The 6,976-nt window shown below is 39.8% G+C and overlaps 1 protein-coding gene across 2 annotated transcripts in view; it reads right to left on the bottom strand.

The window, feature by feature from the left end:
- The window catches only part of greb1l (GREB1 like retinoic acid receptor coactivator), a 62,445-nt gene that overhangs the window by 39,219 nt on the left and 16,250 nt on the right, over positions 1-6,976 (bottom strand). The window lies entirely within an intron of this gene.

Consider the following 6,976-nt stretch of genomic DNA (forward strand, 5'->3'; position numbering starts at 1 on the left):
TATATATATATATACATATTAGGTCGAGGAATCGATAAAAAAAAATTAACTCGTTAATTACACACTTGGGGAAAAATTCATCACGATTAATTTTTTTAATTTACAGCGTTTCCCAATCACTTATTATCTGTGAATAATCACGAAATGATATTTAAATGACAACACGCCAGCGGATCAATCAACCCGTTAATCATAATTTGTTAATCGCGTGAGTTAATGTGTCAACATGCACGACCCTAATATATTTTTAATATATGTTATTTAAATTTGTATATATAATTCTAATTTTGAAATATATTTTTATATGTATTTTTAAAAAAGAAAACGTCAAAAATTCTGCCTCACTTTTCGTATAAGTTGTAGACTTAACTTGTGTGTAATTGCGAAAGGAAATTGCGAAAAACGTCAAATCTTATACAAAAAGACCACCGAGCTTTAGGTTTTATGGATTTTATTCTTGGAATCTACTTTTTATCTCCTATTGTAAACAGTTCAATTTATACTTAAGAATGTTTAAGAAACTTAAAGAGTACTATTTTTTTTAATATGGGTAAATTTAAGGTAGAATGAAATTTAATCCAGTGATCGCTCCTTATGCTTTTATTTTGTAGTTTTTGCCCATTTTTGGTAGATTTTACCCATACACACATTTCAAAATAAAAGTCTGGCAAATATATACGTTTATTTTACAATGCGGCACAAACCACTCAGAAATCACACAAGAGCTTCCAGTTTTGGTTAAATGTTTTTTCCTCTTTTTATAGTGTTGCTATTAAAAAAAACAAAAAGACATTTGGAGCCAGCCATATTTCTGACAAAACAACTGCATGAAAGTGAAGAACAAGTGACAGTTTACAACGGCGTTCATGGGTGTGTTATAAAACAGAAGGCCTGTCAGTGAACCTCATCTGCATTTTACAACTCTTTTGGGTTGAACGCCAGTTCACCAAAGTTAGAGCAGGAGATCCTGATCCGTCCATGGACAAATTCAGAAAAATATACAGAAAAATACAGAGAAGCCACAACAGATAGTGAACAATCAGCCGTGGATTCAACATGACTTCAACTCTACTGAGGAATCCCCAACCCTGGAGCAGATCTTTGATGACGGTTGACCAGGCCTTGTCCCGGTCATAAATTGCCGTTGAGACAGCCCTATTTGTTATGGGGTGTAAAAGGAGAGCCCGGGATCGTGCAGGAAGGGGTCAACGCTATCAAAACATGCTCTTATCAGATGGGTCAGGTTAGAGTTCCAGGAGCTGATCTTTGTTCTTCCTCACAGAGATGTCGAGGATGTTAAAGCAACCAGACAAAAAAGAACTCAAACACAAAGCCGGATTTGATTTGATAAAATATGAAACCGAGCCGAGGCAAAGAGCGGTTTAATTAGTTTGGGTTTAAAAATTGTCTTAAAAATTGCACACATTTCATTATGTATGTTTTACTGTAAAATATTTCAAATGTAATCCCATTGATAACCTCAGGCATAACATAAGGGAAGACTTTTTTTACTCTTCGGACCAAATGTAATGATTCCATCAACCAGCATAAGAGTAACAATTGTTTTCTTGACTCTTAACTTAAGAGTGATTGGAAAAATCATTTCAAATCAACCTAATTTGGTCCAGATCGACTTTTGAGCCTTGTATTTGGTTGGTATTCACTCCATCATTAACCAAACTAAAACTAAAACTTGTAAACAAAACCATGTGACTAAAGATCTTTTCACTCACTGGCCAAGAATCCAGAGGGTGGGACAAAAGAATAATGAAAGTCCTGCACTTGGCGGAATAAGTTAGCTTATTCCAACTTCATCTTTCCCAATTTTTTACATGGAGGCATGCTCCAAGATGGTTACTGAGGAAACGACGGCTAAGAAGCTACACATAAGTATTTATGACGAGAAAACAGTGTATCACGCTAAAAGTAGTTTTAATGAGCCTGCACTCATCAAACCACATTTCAATGAGTTCCTGTCTCATTGTGGATTTATGTTCATCTGTGCCTCTCTGTTCACCGACTAGGGTGGTTCTATTGTATTCAGACTGAAGAAACTCAGAATGAGAAGAAGCTCAGTCCGAAACAAAACAAGACCACATTAAAAGTTGGGGCCGAGTGAGTTTTCTGGTTTTGGACCAGAATCTGCTTTGGGGTTCAGACTGAAAATATGAAGAAAAAAAACTCTGATTCACTTTAAGTCAGGGGTGTCCAACTCAATCACACAGAGGTCCAAAATCCAAAACACACCTTAAGTTGTGGGACAAACAGGATAAACATTGACTGAATACACTGAAACTACATTTTTAAACTTTTTAACATAATTATGAATAAAAACAAGCAGGAAAATGATTCCAGAATAAATCAACTTAAACCAAATAACTTTAATTATTTTATTCTATAAAAATATATTTTGCCAAAATTATACAAGTTAGAAATGAACGCAAGATAACATCGAGTCATTAATAACAATGACATAAAATGATCTAGAGGGCCAGATCCGGCCCCCGGGCCTTGACTTTGACACATGCTTTAAGTGAACCAAATGTGTCCAGTCAGAATAGACCCATAAAAAATGTGGTAAAGGTATTATATATGGTATGATGTAGATATGGTTTTGTACTTTGTACAGTAATTCCGGAATCTTTTAATTTGAACTTAAAAATTAATTTATTTTTTGCTGCAGAGATTAGATTTAGCCAAACAGGGCAGAGAAGATCCTAAACTCAGTGTGAACAGCATCTAATTTATTTTTTATTCAAATATTGTGAACTTTATAGTTTTAAAAAGTCAGTTAGAATATTTTCTCGCATTAAATGTTGCTCAAACTTATGTAAAAAAGAATAAAAATAAGGCAATTTATCACTAAAAATGTGCAAAAAAAAGTCTATTTAACTATTGAAAAAGGAATTTCTTGTTTTTTAATCACATAATGATTTTATCTTTTAGGGCCACCAAAAAAAATAAAAAAAACAATAATATTACACCTTTTTTCTGTAAATGTATGACTTTAAATCTTGTAAATCTAAAACTTTTTTCTTGTAAATTTACAACTTTTTTTCTTAAATTAACAACATTTTTTTCTTGCAAATCTGTAAAGTAATAAATTTACAACTTTAAAACACTTTCATTTGTGAGAAAAAGGTCATGAATTTAGCCTATTTCTTTTTAGGTCATAAATATACGACTTTATTCTCCTAATTTAACAGTTGTGACTTTTTTCTCGTAAATTTACGAGATTTAAAGTCGTAATTAAAAAACGTTTTCTTGTTTGTAAACTTTCCCAAATACTCATATTAATTATATATTTAAATAAAAAAAATTCTGTTTTTTGATCTGACAAAAAGATTTGCTCATAAAATTGAACAAAAACTCAAATTGTTTAACCTACTTATAAGACCGTTACAATTTTAAAATGATAATATATAAAGAAATTTAAAAAATACTGAGATTTGCTGTATAAAACTTGTTAGCATCATCCCGCTCCACTTGTTTTAAGCTTTAAAGATGTTTTTTTCCTCTTCCAGCTCACATAAATGACTTCATTTTGCCACACAGGAGCGCTGAGCGCCCCCCTGGAGGACCTGAGGAAGAGGCCTGTTGTCTTCATCAGCGTCCAGAGAGAGATCCACTTCAAACAATGAAAGCTCTCCTCTCTATTCCTCCCTGAAAAAGTCTCCGCCACCTTGAATCCGTTTGAGTGACAGCGTGACAAAGAGGCTTCTTAATGTCCCGACGCAGGAGCCTCCTCCTCTTTCCCTCCAAACTTCCTCACTGGGTGATCGGCCGTATCCATCATGCCCCCTCTTCCTGACCCCGGGCGGCTCTGCTGCATCAGCAGCACCCAACCCCCGCCGCCTCCCCTCCAGGTTATTAAGCGGCAGGTTGCCCTCGGTGACGGGACCCACGCTTAAATCCCATCAGTCCTTCTTACAGCAGCAACAGTCACGGCATCAGTGGGAATCTTTTTGTCTTCCTGGGACAATGGAAGCGGAGTCATCCTTTGTTAAGGACTTGACCCCACAGGAACGTGACAGAAAACCTATTCAGAGCTTCATCCTCGACGGATCCGTCCCAGAGACGGGATAGTTCACTGACGGGCAGACTCCTCAGTAATACCCTTCCGATTATTCATTCATCGATGAACACGGCTGTTGAGCGAGAAAGCAGCGTGGAGCAGGAAAATAATCTTTAGGTCAATTTGTCATTTTTAATTTAGTTTAAAAAAATGGGGAAAAAAATGATTAAATTGAGATTTTGCAGCTGGTTTGAAAGCTTCAAAAAATACACTGGGAGTCATGTTCTCATCAATATCATTATAACTCAAATAAATCCAACTTTTATAGCTATAAAAAATATTTTACTTCCAAGGGTCTGAAGGTTTTAACACCTAAAGAGGCTTTGAGGTCCATTTCTCAATAACCACAACCCAAAAACGTCTTTTTTCACCCTTTAGAAACATAAAACAGTAAAAGCTTCATTTCATTGACTGTGAAGTCGTGCAAATTCACAAATGGAACTTTGATAAAAAAAAGTTTTTGTACTTGCAGGAGGTGGTTTTTGAGGCGTATCCAAATGTACATATTTTGGATACACTTTTTAAATATGGAATGAGTCACATCAACCCTCAGAGCCTTGGGCGCGACACAGAGAGCGCCAGATGAGGTCCCTGAAACACAGCTACTCTGTAAAATCGCCAAAACAATTTCCAAACATCTCTTCATTCATGGCAGCTCACATGAAGCTCGCCGCTCCACGCCTGAATAAGACGCCGATGTCTCCTTTGATAGATGATGATGAGCATTAGAACAGTAGCAGAATATTGAATGTTTCTACTGTAAATCAAAGTCAAAGTCAGTTTTTTTAGGGACTTATCGCATGAGTTAATTGGTGTTTATTCCCATAATTATGATTTAATCGAAACTGAAATTTGTTTTTGTTTACATTTCTAGAATTTCAATCAAGTTTTGCACATATGTGTAAAAAAAGCCCCTGAATGGATGATTTGCTGCTCACTTTCAGCCCGCCGTTTGCAGCTGTGGCCATGGAGTTGTGCTGTGAAGGTGCACGCAGAGAGAAGAGAGTAATGGAGGCAGCTAGAGCAGGAGAATGACCTCCCCTGCCACAGAAGAACATTGAGTCCTCACAGCACAGGGCTGGGTCTTGGTCACCGTAGCCTTGGACAAGATGCGACAGCCTTCCTCTGCAGCCAGTTCTCTCCCCCACAATCCTGGCAGCATTAACACACACTGACCTTGTGTTGAATTCGGATGGGTGTATGAGTGGGAGTGTGTGAGGGCAGGGACTCTGCCGGGGTGATGTGGGACATCACACTGTAAGGAGGACGACTTCCAGCTGTTGTTTTGACTGTTTTGTATCAATACTAAATACACATCACATGTTTCTAGAGTTTCTAGAGAAACGTCTCCAAGTATGTAAGACAGAAATTATGACTAATGCTGGAGAGCACAGGTTGTACTGGCTCACTTATGGTAACAGAGCTGTAGTTTAAATTCTGGCTAAATTGTTTTGAGTTCTGGACTTCTCTCTGAATACTTCAGAGGTGTTTTCCCCAAACTCACTTCTACCCAGACTCCAGGAACATGCATGTTACATTTGCAGATTTACGATGAATTAACCACTAACTCACCGGTTGGTCTCCGAATGCTCTGGTGAAACATCTTCAGCAAGAACGTTTCTGTCAGTGACAGATTCTGGAAGTTATCTCACCTAAAGATGAGTCTGTTGTGTTCATCCAAAACATTCTGACTCCCAACTCGTCACTGGAACCGGTCCAGTACCAGGACACGGGGTGCACTGGTACCCTAACCCAGAGCTGGTCCAGTGCAGGGTTAGGGTACCGGTACCAGGTTGGGTACTGGTACTGGACGCGTCCCAAGGACCAGTCCGCGTCTGATACAGCGTCTGATACAGCGTCTGGTACCGCGTCCAGTGCCAGGTTAGGGTAGCGGTACCAGGTTTAGGTAACGGTACTGGACGCTTCCTAAGTTTGCATCTGGTACCAGGTCTGGTACTGCGTCCCGTACCATATCCAGTACCCAAACCCAGCACTGGACGCGGTACCGGAGAGTACCCAGACCTGGTACCGGTACCTGGTACTGTTACCGGTACCAGGTAAGGGTACCAGTACTTGACGGGTCCCAAGGACTAGTCCACGTCTGGTACATCGTCTGGTACTGCATCTGGTACTGTTATCGGTACCAGGTTAGGGTACTGGTACTGGACGCGTCCCAAGGACCAGTCCGCGTCTGATACCACGTGTGGTACAGCGTCTCGTACTGCGTCCAGTGCCAGGTTAGGGTAGCGGTACCAGGTTTAGGTAACGGTACTGGACGCTTCCTAAGGACAGGTCTGCGTCTGGTACCAGGTCTGGTACTGCGTCCAGTACCGCATCCAGTACCCAAACCCAGCACTAGACGCGGTACCGGAGAGTACCCAGACCTGGTACCGGTACCTGGTACTGTTGCCAGTATTAGGTTAGGATACCAGTACTTGACAGGTCCCAAGGACAAGTCCGCGTGTGGTACTCCACCCGGTAACATTACCGGTATCAGGCTAGGGTACCGGTACCCTAACCTGGTACCGGATGCATCCCAAGGACCCGTCCGGGTCTGGTACTGCGTCCAGTGCCAGGTTTTTCAACACGGGTGTATTCGTCCCTCAGGAGCAAAACTCTGAGCTAGAACAGACTTCAGACCTCAGAATTTGGTCTTATAAGAATATCTTACAATCAACACTTTTATATTTCTGAAAGAAACAAATTGCCATGAATTGATTCTTCAGTTGTTTCCTCCGATGTTTACAGCTGCTGTTTGTTTATTTGAAGGCAGTCTGACGAGCGGTTGATCCAGTTTCTGTCATTAACTCTACATGAGAACTGAACTAAGTGTGCCCTCTCTCTACTGGCGTTCCAAACAGGAAGTGCCAACTGGGAAGCCAAAACCGTTTCCACTGAGCA

The sequence above is a fragment of the Oryzias melastigma genome, linkage group LG17 (genome assembly GCF_002922805.2).
Source record: "Oryzias melastigma strain HK-1 linkage group LG17, ASM292280v2, whole genome shotgun sequence".
In the NCBI taxonomy this organism is placed as follows: Eukaryota; Metazoa; Chordata; class Actinopteri; order Beloniformes; family Adrianichthyidae; genus Oryzias; species Oryzias melastigma.